Genomic DNA, 15,362 nt, shown 5'->3' with positions numbered 1-15,362 from the left:
CTTCCAAGTATAGTATCATGTCATCTGCAAATAATGAAAGTTTTACTTCTTCCTTTCCAATTTGGATGCCTTTTATTTCTTTGCCCTGCCTGATTGCTCTAGCTAGAACTTCTAGCACAATGTTGAATAATAGTTGTGACAGTGGCCATCATTGTCTTGTTCATGATCTTAGGGGGGAAGCTTTCAGAACTCTCTCCTTTAAGTAGGATTCTGGCTATCAGTTTTTCATATTTAGCCTTTATCATATTGTGGTACTTATTTTTGATTCCTATCTTTTGGAGTGTTTTCATGAGAAAAGGATGTTGAATTTTGTCAAATGCTTTTTCAGCATCAATCGAGATGACAATGTGATTTTTCCCTTTCAATTTTTTAATGTGCTGTATTGCATTAATTATTTTCTTCTGTTGAATCATTCTTGCATTCCTGGTATAAACCCCACTTGGTTGTTGTGTATAATTCGTTTAATGTTCTGTTGGATTCAGTTTGCTAATATTTTGTTGAAAATTTTTGCATCCATGCTTATTAGGGAGATTGGGCTATAGTTTTCCTTTCTTATAGCATCTTTTCCCAGTTTTGCTATTAAAATGATATTAGCTTCATAAAATGAATTAGGTAGAACTCCTTTTTCCCTCAATTTCTTGTCAAAGTTTGAGTAGGTTTACTGTTAGTTCTTTTTGAAATGTTTTCTAAAATTCCGCTGTGAAATCATCTGGCCCTGGGTTTTTCTTTGTCAGAAGATTTTGTTGATGGATTGAATCTCTTTTCTTGTGATTGTTTTGTTGAGATCTTCTATTTCTTCCCAAGTCAGTGCAGCTTGTTTGTGTGTTTCCAGGAATTTGTCCATTTCATCTAAGTTGTCTTATTTATTGGCATATAGTTGTTCATAGTATCCCTTGTGATTTCTTTTATTTTTCCAGGGTCTGTGATTACACCCCTTCTTATTTCTGATTTTGTTTATTTGCATTTTCTCTCTTTTTTTTTCCTTGTAGTCTTGCTAGTGGCCAGTCAATTTCATTGATTTTCTCAAAGTTTTCCAATCTTTTGGTTTTATTGATTCTTTTTATTGTTCTTTTGTTCTCCCACTCATTTATCTCTGTTTTAATCTTTGTTATTTCTCTTCTTTATTTCCTTTGGGGTTAGTTTGTTGTTCTTCCTCAAGTTCCTCCAGGTGTGCTATTAAGTTCTCAATTTTTGCTCTATCTTGTTTTTTAATGTAGGCATATAGGGAAGTAAATTTCCCTCTCAGCACAGTCTTTTTCACATCCCATAAATTCTGATAAGTTGTATTCTCATTTTCATTTGTCTCTAGATAGCTACTGATTTCTCTAGCAATTTCTTCTTTAACCCATTGTTTGTTTAAGAGTGTGTTATTTAATCTACGTATATTTGGGAATATTCTTGGCCTTTGGTGGCTATTGTTTTCCATCTTCATACCATTCTGACCAGAGAAAGTGCTTTGAATAATTTCAATGTTTTTAAATTTATAAATACCTGTTTTGTGCCCCAGCATAAATCTATCCTGGAGAATATTCCATGAGCACTAGAGAAGGATGTATATCCTTGTGTTTTGGGGTGCAATGACCTATATATATGTCTGTCAGGTCTAATTAATTTATCAAGTTATCTCACTTCTCTATTTTCTTGTTGATCTTCTGTCTGGTCATTCTATCTATAGAGGAGAGTGTTGCATTGAAGTCTTCTACTATTACTGTTGAAACATTTATCCCTCCATTCAGTTTTGCCAATGTCTGTCTCATGAACATTGGAGCTCCTTGATTAGGAGCATAAACACTTACAATTGTTATATCTTCTTGGTGAATTGACACTTTAATTAGTATAAAGCAACCTTCTTTGTCTCTTATAATGTTTTTACATTTAAAGTCTAGTCTGTCCAATGTTAGTATAACTGCTCCTGGTATTTTGGTTATGACTTGCCTGGAAAATCTTTTCCCATCCTTTCACATTCAATCTATTTGTACCTTTGTGTCTAAGATGAGTCTCTTGTAAGCAGCATATAGCTGGATCGTGTTTCTTAATCCATTCAGCCAATCTATATCTTTTAGTTGGTAAGCTTAGTCTGTTAGCATACAAAGTTATTATTGAAAAGGCATTTCTTGAATCCACCATCTTATCTTTTTATTTTATTTGTCAGATCCATATATTCTTTTCCCTCTTTCTCTTTTAATCCTTTAATTTATGCTTACTGGCACTCTTCAATTCTGTGCCTTCCTCCAGACCTCCCTCTCCCATCTTTTTTTCAAGCCAGCAGAACTCCATTTAGTATTTCTTGTAGGGCCAGTCTCTTGTTGACAAATTCTTTCAGGACTTGTTTGTCAGTGAAAACTTTAATTGCTCCTCAATTTTGAAGGACAATTTGGCTGGATATAGAGTTCTTGGCTGAAAGTCTTTCTCTTTCAGGATCTTAAATATGTCACACCACCACCTTCTTACCTCTATGGTGCTAGTTGAGTTGTCTGAACTCAGCCTTATGTGGATTCCTTTGTACGTAGCAGATTATTTTTCTCTTGCTGCTTTCAGAATTTTCTGCTTCTCTTTAATATTAGAGAACCTGATTAGTATGTGTCTTGGAGAAGGCCTATTTGGATTTATTCTGTTTAGAGTTTGTTGGGCTTCTTTGACGTATATATTCATGTCCTTTATAAGGACTGGGAAGCTTTCCCCCATTGTATCCTCAGCTAGTCTTCCTAGCCCTTACTCCTCTTTCCTCTTTCTGAGCCACCACTGGTACTTATAGTTGTATGATTTGTTTTGTCCATAATTTCCCTGAGATCCAATTCAGAGTTTCCCATCTTTTTTTGCCATTCACTGTTTTGAGTCTTCAAAGTCAGTTATCCTGTTCTCTATCTCACTTATTCTTTCTTCCTTCTCTTCAAATCTGGTGTTGTGTGCCTCTAGTATGATTTTAATTTGGTCAACAGAGTCTTTAATATCAGTGATATCCACTGTTTTCTATTTATTCTTTTAAATTTCTCTTTATGCTCCTCTACTATCTTCTTGATTTCCTTTATGTCATTTGCCATCCCACTTATTTTATTAAGTAGAATTCTATGAACATCTTTGATTAGTTGTTCCAATAGCCATGTCTCCTCTAGTATTTTAATTTAGTTGTTAAGGCTTTAACAGTCTGCATTGTGATATAATTAGTGATCTTTTCTCATTTTTGTTGCATGTAAGTATCTTGATCAATTTACTTTGGAGTTGATTTCTTTCAGTAGCCTAAGGCCTTGTGTCTGGTGGATGGACATGCAGTAGGGAGCAGGACACAGGGAGTAGCACAACAGTGCAGTGATTTGTTTCAGGGTAAGTATAGGCACAAGTTGGGGATATTACACTGGTGCTTGTGAATGTGGGCACCCAGCAGCCAGAGATGATGTAGCTGTGTGGGTGCTCCAGTCTGGGGGTTGTAACCTTGGTGTGTGCTGCTTTAGGGCATGGAGCCCTTTGTGCACATGCATAGAACTATGGCAGAAGGTTGGTGTTATGTTCTTGTGGGTTAGAGGCAGATGTGACCTGGCTTTGGAGGTCAGCACTTTGTCAGAGCTGGGAAGTGTGGCTGAGGGCCGCATGCATGCATGGTTCTAGGGGTCCTGTAAACTGATGTATCCAGAGCTGAATGATGTGATTGGAGTCCATGTGCATGGGCAGCTCTAGAAGTGCCATAAACTGATGTGCAGAGTTCAGGGTGGGCGTGGTGACATTGAGTGATGCTATGGGCAGGGGCAAGGGTAGCCTGTATATGGAGGTTAGTTCCTGTAGCCTTTATACCCTGGCAACGTCCTGTAAGAAGAAGAGGGGAACTGGCGCTCAGAAAGCATTCAGGAAAGGTGGCCTGAGCTGCACTTGGGGTGGGGACTTGGGGCCGGTATGAGCAGTGGGGGCTGGAAGGGCAGGGGCATTTACAGCATTGGGAATGGGAACTGGTTATGGGGTTCAGGTACATGGGTTGTAGGGTGAGTTGCTGGTCATGGGACTGCACTGGTCAGGGTAGTGCATTCAAAGAACACAGCCTGGCTTACTTCCTAGTCCCTGGCTCCTATCTGTGCACTCCTGTGGGCTCTGGGCCTCCATGACAGGCTCCAGCTTTCTGCTTCTCAGTTCCTCAGCCTCTGCAACCAAGGGCCATCCTAGTTGGTGCAGAAAGCTCTCCTAGGTCAACTGTACTTTTGAATTGCCATCTCATTCTCCCACACATCCCTTTTCTAACTTTTCTGTGGAGCAGGGCTGGACTTGAGCTACTCTATTGGGTCATCTTTCCAGAAGTTCTAAAAAATTATTCTTGATAATGGTGATGGTAACCAAACACTGTGAATATAATTAGCAGCCTTGAAATATATATCTGAATTTGGTTAAAAGAGGAAATGTTAGGTTGTATCTATGGTAGAATTTTTTTTTAAATTGCAATTGATTACCATCTAAGGGGACTCTTATACTGAGGCTGTATTAAGTTTGTTTCTGTGACTCTCTTGTCAAATTATCTAGATTTGCATCATGCCTTCACCCTTACTAGTTGTTTGACATTGAACAAGTTACACAAACTCTCTTCTGTGCATTATTGTTCATATCTATGAAATCTGTTTATATTTTTGGTTATCACATGATACTGTTGTAAATGATTTGTCCATGTTCTCCATTGTTATGTATGACATTTTGATAAAATTATGCTTTAGCTTTAAATTTCTGCAAGTTTTGTTGGAAATATAAAACCTTACAGACTTGACATCTCATTCTCCTGAGGTAGTAAGATTGAGTTAAGAGGTAATGGACTTTCAGAAATTACTTATTTGGAGTAGGAGTAAGGTTATATTTGATACTGAAATGTTAAAGGCCTGAAATGTTAAAGGTCTGAAAAATCAAAAGGCCACTATGTCTGGAATTCAAAAAGTGATGGAGGAAATAGTGAAAAATGAGCCTGGAAAGTAGGAGACTAGAAGATTGACCAGTATTTTTGAGGCTATGATGGTTAAATTTATGTGTTAAATTGGCCAGATTAGGTATCCAGTTGCTTGGTCAAGCAAGCGCTGGAATTGTTGTTTCTGTTAAAGTTGTTATTGGATTTAAGTCATCAGCAAGTTGGTGGATTTATGGCTGATTACACCTACAGTCCCTTAAGGGGATTGCCTTCAACAATGAGAAAAACCCAGGGATAAAGCAGGGAGAAGCTGAAAACAATGGAATCTGGAAGAGAAGAGCGAGACCAAGAAATGCCACTATGTGAGGTTTCAACAAAGGATTGCCAGCAGCCAGCCCCAGGGTTGGCTTTTTTTTTTTTTTTAAATCTTAAAAGTAGATGCTTTATTGATAGCTCCAGTAAGGATGGTGAGAAGCAGTTCATACACAGTGCCAGTTAAAAACTCACTATGCCATGTATCAACCATAGAGAAGATTACAGACATGGGCCATTGAATTGCTGTGTAGTTCACTGCACTTTCAGCAGCCACATGCCCCCCTCTCCTTTTCTTCATTTAACTGATCTGTAGAGGTGTAACCATTGGACCACATGACTTCTTCAAGAATCCAGGACTTGTCCACACACCACTCCATTCACTTCATTATCAGGTCCAGAAGCATCTCGATTGCCTGGCTTATGTTCGTCCCATTGGCAGCACTAGTTTCAAAGTACGGGATTCCATATTTCTCTGCAAGTGCTCTAGCTTCCTCTTCTTTTACTACTCTCTGCTCTTCCAGATCACTCTTATTTCCACATAACACTATATTTGGGTTTTCACAATATGCATGCATTTGTAGTTGGCTTATCCGGTTTCTGACGTTGAGGAAACTTTGCTCATTTGTCAGATCAAAAAGCAGAAGAAACCCCATAGCCTCTCTGAAGAATGCTGTTGTCAAGCTATGAAATCTCTCCTGCCCAGCCGTGTCCCATAACTTCATAACTGCTTTATCCCTAATGTCACAGGGATAAAGCATCAGTATGATAATGCCTTGATTTGGGCTTTCTTTCCTCAAACCTGTGAGTAAATTCCCACTGTTAAAGCTGACTCATTGCATGGTATTCACTTGAGCAGCCTAGGAAACTAAAATAGATTTTGGTACTGAGTAGGATTCTGTTACTGCAGATACCAAAAATGTGGAAATGGCTTTGGAATTGGGTAATGGGTAGAGGCTGGAAGAATTGTGAGGTGTCTGTTAGAAAATGCCTAGATTGCTTTGAAGAGACTGTAGGTAGAAATATAGATGCTAAAAGTCCTTCCAATGAGGCCTTAGAAGAAAAGGATGGATGTGTTATTGGTAACTGGAAGAAAGGTGATCCTAGTCTTAAAGCGCCAAAGGACTTAGTGAAATTAAATTTTGATGTTACATGAAATTGATGAACTTGGATATTTAGGTGAGACTACTTCCAAGCAAAATGTGGAAAATGCAGCCTGGTTTCTCCTTGCAGATTTTAGCAAAATATGAGAGGAGAAGAATAAGCTGAGAACTGTACCCTGGGTACAACTAAACCATAAATTGTTGATGGTTTGGAAAATTCTTAGTTTCTGGAAACTGAGCATCCAGAGGAAGCTGCAGGACACAAGAAGCTGAAACCAAACCCATAAGAGAAGGAAGAGGCAAAGATACACCACCATGTGTTTTGCCATATGATGGAGGAGCAAAGATCACCAACAACCAGGGCCAGAAAGCCAGAGTCTCTGGGGAGAAGGCATTGCATTGATAATATCTTAATTTGGGCATTTTCTTGGCCTCAAACCATGAGCAAATACATTTCCATTGTTTTACCTGATCCATTTCATGGATTTGGTTAATCAGCCTAGGAAATTGAAACAGAGGCTATGTTAGGAGAAGTATTTAAAAGTGGTGACACATGATCTGATTTACATTCAATGGAAAAACTCTTATCAACAATAAAGATAATGGATTGGAGGAGGGCCAAAGTGGGTGGAAGGAAATAATTTTGGAGAATATTTTGGAAACACAGGTTAAAGGTGAAAGAAGAATAAATTAAGTTGAGATATTAGAAAAAGGTGTTAGGTTCAAAGAAGTTTAGGAAATAACAGTTGAAAAGATTTGCTGGCTTGAGAGAAAGTGCAGAGGATATTTCAAAGATGACTTAGGTTTCTGGCATGCAGAACAGATGGATGGTGGTAAGTTTTATTAATGTAAATATTAAGTGGGATATAATAGGGAGAAGAATGAGAGATGTTATATTTCAGAAATGTTTAGTCTAAGATAATGGGACTTCTACATAGAGATGAAATATCAAAGGAGTAATTGGGCATGTAGATCAGATTCAGGAGAAGTCTGGAAGAGATACATATTTGGGAACCATTGGCACATGTTATTTGAAATCCAAGAATTGGAAGAGATTGCAGAATGTATGGAGAATAAGAAAAAAGAGTTGACCAACAGTTAACAAGCCACATAGAAGAGGTCACCTGGATAAACCAGAGAAAAGGAATAGCAAACCTGGCAGGAAGAAAACTGTATACATATAAAAGACAGTATCACTTAATATTTATATTAATGTAATAAACTGATAAATGGAATAGGAAAAATATGAAAAATTGTTGATAGGGCTTGGAAATAATAGAACCTAGATCTATTAGGCAATGGCTTCCTTCCATACTGTTTATGATGGTGTGTACAACAAAGTAACTGAGTTTAAGTACATATTGATTCATATCTTAATGAATCAATTTACCGGTTCACCACCACAAAAATACCCATATAATTTAACCTCATGTCATTCATAACAACATAAAAATAGCATAAAAAATCAATTATACCATAGATATCTTAAACCCATGGTGTTACTTGGCAGTGTTTTAAACTACACTGACCAAAGAAAATTCCTTAGGGGTGCAAGGGTAGTTCAGTGGTAGAATTTTCACCTGCCATGCAGGAGACCTGGGTTTGATTCCTGGCCCATGCACTTCCCAAAAACAAACAAACAAGCAAACAAAAGAGAGAAAAAGCAAATAAAAAAATTCAACAAATGGTCCTGCAGGAGTGGGAGGCTCACATGGAAAAGGAATGAAATGTGAACCTCTCCATACAGCATACAAAGAAAAAGGAAAATTCCTTCTTTGAAACAACGTGCTTTAGATACCTGATCTAATAATTAATTTTCAGATTGTATTCAACTAGAAACTAAGCATTTATATGTGAGCTCTGAAGAAGTAAAGATAAAAAATGAATAAATCTGAAATATAACAAAATAAAGGCCTTATTGAAAGTAATTAATTCTCCTTATAAAAATAAAATAAACACTTTTAATTGGATCTGGAAAATAAGTTTTTGATCTAGAAGAGAAATAAAATGGAAAAGAAGATTTCAAACTTTTATGGGTGAATCTTATTTAATAACTCATAATTATTCTTCATTATTAGCATGGAAAAAGATTAATTAAGAAAGAAATCAGAGCACAGCAGATGAAATGAGAATTGAGATAGCGAAAGATGGAAAAAAACTACAGAATATTAAATGAATATTTAATGCCTTCATACAAACATAATAAAGAACAAATTATGTCCCCTTTTACTAACTTTTAATGGGTGTGTTTGTTAAATGGGGGCTCCAATAAGTCTTCAGCAACTTGATAATGCTGACAGTTAGAATCATTGTGAATATTTTTAATCCTGTCTCCCTACATATTTTACCTGGGAAAGTTAAATTCAGTGACATAGTCAGTACAATCTGTATTTGAGTCTCAACCACAAAGACTGTCAATGCAAGTCAAGCAAACTGAATAATTGTTTTGTGATCTGTAGTGGGCAGATGCCTGTCCAGGTCTCAGGTTCAGGATCTTGTGAATATGTTAACTTACATGACAAAAGGGAATTAGCAGATGAGTTTGAAGTTAAGAATCTTGGGATGGGGAGAGATCCTGTGTTATTCAGGTAGAACTAGTCTAATTACAGGTGTCCTTAGAAGCCAAGAAATATTCTCTGCTGTGTTCATGAAAAAATGTGGCAGTAGAATAAGGGTCAGAAAGAATCAATATGACAATGACTTGGTTTCCCCTGCTGGATTTGAAGTTGAATGAAGGGTTTATGAGCCTAAGAATTAGGGCAGATGATGGAAGTTGAGAACATCAGTCGGTTTACAGCTGGCAAGCAAATGTGGGTCTCAGTCCTATAACTGCAAGTAAATTGGTTCTACCAAAAACTCAAATGAGGAAGGAGATGTATTGTCCCATCTTTAGAGTCTGCAGAAAGAAAAACAAGCTGCTGACACTTGATTTTAGCCCAGTGAGATCACTTTGGCCTTCTTGGCCTAAGAAATAGAAGGCATACTTTTAAGTTGGGGTGAGAAATCAAATGGAAACAGGAGCTTATAGCAATTCTCAATAAAGAACTTGAAAAATGATTGGAGAATAGGCACTAATAAGGATGATGAAATTTATTCTAAGGGTCATGAAGAGTCATTGAGTTGTTGTATACAGGATCATTTCAGCTTTACTTTAAAAGTAAAATATGGTCATAATGTGTAGACTATAAAGGGGACATAATATTTGAAGAGGCTACTCAGGATGTTTTGCTGTGGTAACCTATAATATGGTCCTGACAGTGGCTGGGGTATTAGAATTTGGAATCTAAGTAAGTTTGGCAGTGAGGGAAATAATAAAAGACAGAAAAGAATGGTCAAAGAGAAAATACAGGGATCAGTGGGGGTCTAATAAGTACAAAGAACGGCTATAGTGGGAGTAATAAAGGAAGGAAGTCTTGGTTTGTGATATTCCTCAAATTAATGTTGATAAGCCTCAGAGAGTGCACCGGGTGAAGGAGAACGATTTGTGGTGAAATAAAGGGATTTAGATTTGAAGATATGGGGTACTTAAGGGGCCAGAATTGAAGTGGAAATTGCCATTCTCATGGAATTTGAAGTCACCCAAATTATAGCAGGGTTGGAGAGTGATAAACCAGGTGTCAGGTTCCAAATATTCATAAACGAAGAGGGAAAGCTAAATTAACATAACAGAGAACAATAACAAGATGGAAAGCAGCGTGGCAAATTAACATGTTTCTCAAAGCAATAGAGGCTGGCATCCTGTGGGGAGGGGCGATCTAAATTAATTTCTTTCAAGTTTAGCAGAAATAAAGGATGATTCACTAAAAGGCTGAAGTGGTGGAAACAGTTTTATACCTTTGGAAGAAATTTATAAGCAAAAGAATAGAAATGCCTGCCACGGATGGAGCAATAAGAAAAGCTTATGCCAGAGAGAAGCAGTTTTAAAATGAAGGTTCTGGAGTCTGGCTATGGAGCTTCAATCTGATTTCTCCCTATTAGCTGCAGCTGAAATGGGTCATGTTCCTAAGGAAATGCACATTTCCTAATAGATGCTGGCCTCTGAGCCCATCTATCAAAGTCAGCAGAGGCCAGCTTGAGTGTGAGGACTCCTGGGGAAGGCTTGCTATTTAGTACTGTAAGCTAACATGTTCCCAAGAGTTTCCATATACTGTGCCATGATGAGAGGCTCTATGTGACATTTTTATTTCTTTGAGAGATGTCTAAATACTCAACAATGTTACCCCTAGAGATGGAAGCAATAAGCCACAGATACTTCATATATCGTCTTACCTCTATTCACTCCATTTTTGTTCATAAATCTGATTTTTTGACACTATTGTGTGAAGTACTTATTATTTAGAAATATTAACATGATTTGATATCTATTCTTTTAACTTTTAAAAATACTGAGTGGAAATTAGCTTCAATAGTTTCAATGGATATCAACAGTTCTTTTATTTAATATGCTTCACATATATGATTCCCATATCTGAATTCAAATCTAATTGGGTAGGTTATCTATAAATAACAGATGGCTCATTTTCTGAACCCATGTATATTTGAACATATTTTTTCATGGCCATAAAAATAAATAGCTAATTGTTTTGGAATAGAATTTTTACTTTCCAATGTTTTTTCTCTCAATATTTGTGTATGGTTTTTTACTTTCTTTTTTATGGGAGAAGGCAGCAGTCCATAAGTCTGTATATGTATTTTTTTTAAGACACTTACTGTGTTTTTCCTCTACCTTTGAAATACTAGAATTTCATCTGTCCATGTCTAGATTTTCATTTTTTTTTCTATAAATGTAGCCCTTGTTGGGAATTGAATTACATACACTGTAGAAACATGTTTTTGCCTTAAAACCCTGTCCCCGGGTGTGAACTTGTTGGTAAATAGGATGTTTGAAGATGTTATTATTAGTTAAGATGTGGACTCATTTATGAATAGGAACTTTGAAGATTTTATTTAGATGAGGACAAACTGAATCAGGGTAGGACTTAAGCCATATGACCTGATTCATTAAGCAAAGGAAATTAGAAAACAGAAGAAGCCACAGGTCAGTAGAAGCCAGAAGGCAGCAGAAATCAGAAAAGCAGGCACCAGGAGAGAGAGAACATTGTGTGATGGAGGATTTGCAGAAAACCACGGGCTCTGGGAGAAAGTAAGCCTTGCCAGGACTTTAAAGTTAGAACAGTGCAACAATATATTCTTGCTGTGTAAGCCAGCCCACTGTGTGTTTTTTGTCAAGGAGGCCCTGGAAATCTTAGACACCTGGTTCACAATAACTCCTTTTGATATACAGTATGAGATATATAGAGTTTGATATATAGCATTGTTCCTCCACAACTCACAGAATTTTCATTTTATCCTTGTTTTGCTTTGTTTTCCTTTTATTCATTTTTTCTTGGCGCTTTTCCAGAAGGAAAATTATCTGTATGTTCTCTGCATCAATAATCTTTATTCCATTCATTTTTATCTTTTGGTACTTACTTCTGTATTCTGAAAAATGTATAGACAAAACTTGTTTGGTTTTACACATATTAATGCCACAATGGATTGTTCCTCATTAATTTATAATTTTATAATCTCATGGTATATTGCCTTTTCCCACTTTTATTTAATTGAAATAATGCATTTTAGATTATTATGGAAATAATATAGATTCAGAATTCTCCCTGAGTTGTGTATTTTTCTTAACTATTCTCTTTTCCTACCTGCGTGACATTTTTGTCTCATTGGATATATTTTCCAAAGTCCCTGTTTGATTTTGTTAGAGCAATGAACTCATCTTCTGTGAATAAAAAAAGGTCTCTGCTGGAAAAGTTTTTGATCCACACTATGGTTTGGAGAGTCCTTTCAGACCCCACAATGCACACATTCGGCATGGGTTCTCTAATCAGAACTTCATGTGGCCAGATGAGGGATATGAATTTACACCAACATGCAGGATTGAAATGACTGTGGACATTGGAAGGGAATCCAGTACTGTCAGAAATGAGGGGTATCTGAGCCACTTCTTTACGTTTCCTCTCATTTCTATACATCTTTTTATACCTGGGGAAAATGCTTTTTTTCTGTTTTGTTATTTCCTTTCTTTTCTCTTCTTTTCTACCTCTATGTCCTGTATAAGCTGTACCTGTAGCTATGGCTGAGGTGTTGGCATAATGCATCATGTATTAGTAATTCTCAAGAATGCCTTTAGGGTCCTCAGCAGGGTTGCAATTTCGACAGAGCTTCATCTCAAAGAAGACACCTGCATATGCCTTTGGTTGAAAAGCCCAAGCTAAATTCATTGCCACCTCTAATCCTCTTTGTCCTACCATCCTTTTTCTATATTGCATAATATTTATTTGATTATAAGTTTTACCATGAATTGATTTCAGAGTATATCATCATTAATTATCCCAACACCATTTGATAAATAATTCAAATTTTATTACCATTTTGAATGTCACCTTTATTAAAGCAGAAAAAAAATTTGACAAACAAACTTTTTCTACATTGCCTCTTTTTGAATAACATGTAAATAAGACATTATTCAACTTGAGAAAAAGTACAGGAGTGATATTTGTGTGAATTCATGAATAATAGATATTCCGAGTATAGCATGATGAATCAGAGATGAATATATATTCTATACTTTTTTCATTTGTGTTTTTATTTATGATGGCATGAGTATCAAAATTTTTTTATTTTAGCTTTCTGACAAATTTATTATCTGGGAATACAAGATGCCCCCCTATAAGCACATTATTATGTGCCATTCACTAATTCTTTGAATAAAATTTATAATACTTTCCTCAATATTAGCAAAAATAATTTGATGTCTTGAAGCAACATTTTTATGAATGACTTGTAGAGTATTAACACATTCGAAATATTTACTACTTCCTTCAAAGAACATGCTTTATCTCTGTATTTATTTAAAATTTATCTTCTGCCCATAATTAAACTTTATCACTTTTTTAAAAGAGCCTGCAGAGTTTTTAAAAAGATACTTATGCATATTATTTTGATTTGAATGGATTTGGTCCATTGTATTTGCTAGCATTTATTTATTAGAAATGATATTTAGTGCTATGTATGTAAATATCTACTAATATTCTAGATAAAATTATATATAACAAAGATAAAATTTGAGTAAAATGCTTCTTAAAAATATATTTTTGTGTTATTTATATTATTTTGTTTCTCTTACATCAATACTGAAGAAAACACACCCAATCCTTCATTATGATAGAGTGGCACATATTTGTTAAAATCAAAGGAGTTGATTTGAAAATCATGCATTCACTTATTAAAAATAAATATTAAAAAATAAAACATAATTTGAAACTTTCCTTTCCTATCAAAATAACACATACTGCCACATATTATAAACAAGAGCCTTCGATTTAGTCCTTTTCTTTAACTAAATACAGGTGTCTGATTTCATTTCACATTGGAAAACGAATGGGAATGATATTATTAGGAATTCATGAAAATAGTACATACCAATGCTTAAAATTGTTTATCTTCATTAAAGACCACTAGGATAATTAGTTTACTCAGACAATGAGATTTAAAAATGTTGAGGTCCCTTTAAATTTATGGGCTTAACTTCTGACTTTTCCTCTTAATTATATGAACTGCTTAAATAAATAAAGGGAATCGTAGCATATTTTCCAGCTTTGCATTTCCAAATACTACAATACTAAGCATATATTTGCTTAGCAATGGTGGAAAGAATTGACACTAAATCGATCTTTTTCCTGTTTTCCTCATCATTTGTCTGTCTTGATCGTATAACTTTTGAACCATATAATTCATCTCTATTTCTTTGAGATATAAGACCACATTTTTATGCTATGAAATTAATACATACTGTGGCTATTATTGAAGATTAGGTAAGAAATTTAAAATTTACTTTTTTAGCTGCCTTAAAGGAATCTTATAGCAGTGTGAATTTTGGTCCTAATCTTTCTCAGATAAAAACAATTACATGCTGATATTTGAAATTACAGAAAAATATATAATAGTGGTGAACATTTATTGAGCAACTATTTCATAGCAGGAACTATTATAGGACTTCAAAATTTATTATTTAATTTTATTGTTCCCATTTTATCAATAAGAAACATGAAAATCAGCAAAATTTTTCTGTGGTCCTCCATCCTAGCAATGGCAAATCTTGAATTCAAACCTAACCTTTCTTGACTACATCGTTTATGCTGTGTACTTCCACTACTACACAGTCATATCTTTAATCATCCCTGCAGTGATGTGATAGGACCATCCCTCAAAAGCCCTAAGAAATTTATCAAAACAATGTTGTTTTTATGTTGTGATCCTGCTTCATAATGTATGTGGGCATATATATATGTACACATTTATATTCTGTTACCAAATTTACATAATGGTACATAGAAGGAAAAGAGATAAACATGGAAAAAGATCTTCATAAAGCAAGAGCCCCACAGTACATCATTATGCCTGTAATATACGGGGATGTTATGGTTATTCCATGGCACCATTTGAAATTGTTTTTGTACTTTGAAAAGATAAAGTGACCTTAGATAAATAGAATTCATCTCATTCCTTCATACTAGAAGTGAATATCTGGATAAATAGATTCCCCTCTTCCCCACCAGAATTTGAAATATCCTTATTCGGGTTCTTCCCAAACCCTTCATCTTTATGTGAGGACTAAGAAGAAGATATTTAGAGAGGGAACATCTGCCACAAATATTTGTATGTACATTATTGTATAGATGTGCATGTTGAGAAAAGCTCTATTTTTCCCAGCAAAGGTAAGAAGTGAATTCGAAAAGCTTTGACAGCAGTAGACAATTTATTATAACTGATTATTCAGAAACTGAATCATCATGCAAAGATTTATTTTTACTGAAAGGTCATATAAAACATTCTTCTAATCTTTAATTCACATGTACCTATGGAAAAACAGGATTCCATTATGCATGAGTCGGGCACTGCAGAGATAATTGCAACATGAGAGTACAGTCCCCAAGTCACAGAATTAACTTCCTCAATCAAACACGTTTCAATGACTGAACTTCCCAGTGACCCTGTCCTTCTCTCTCAACACTATAACACTC

The 15,362-nt window shown here is 35.6% G+C and overlaps 1 pseudogene; it reads right to left on the bottom strand.

The window, feature by feature from the left end:
- Positions 1-5,448: 5,448 nt before the first annotated feature.
- LOC143648010 (ras-related protein Rab-27A pseudogene) lies at positions 5,449-5,907 on the bottom strand (annotated as a pseudogene).
- Between the last annotated feature and the right edge of the window lie 9,455 nt (positions 5,908-15,362).

Source organism: Tamandua tetradactyla, chromosome 10 (genome assembly GCF_023851605.1).
Source record: "Tamandua tetradactyla isolate mTamTet1 chromosome 10, mTamTet1.pri, whole genome shotgun sequence".
Classification (NCBI taxonomy): Eukaryota; Metazoa; Chordata; class Mammalia; order Pilosa; family Myrmecophagidae; genus Tamandua; species Tamandua tetradactyla.
This window is presented reverse-complemented; position numbering and strand designations above follow the sequence as displayed.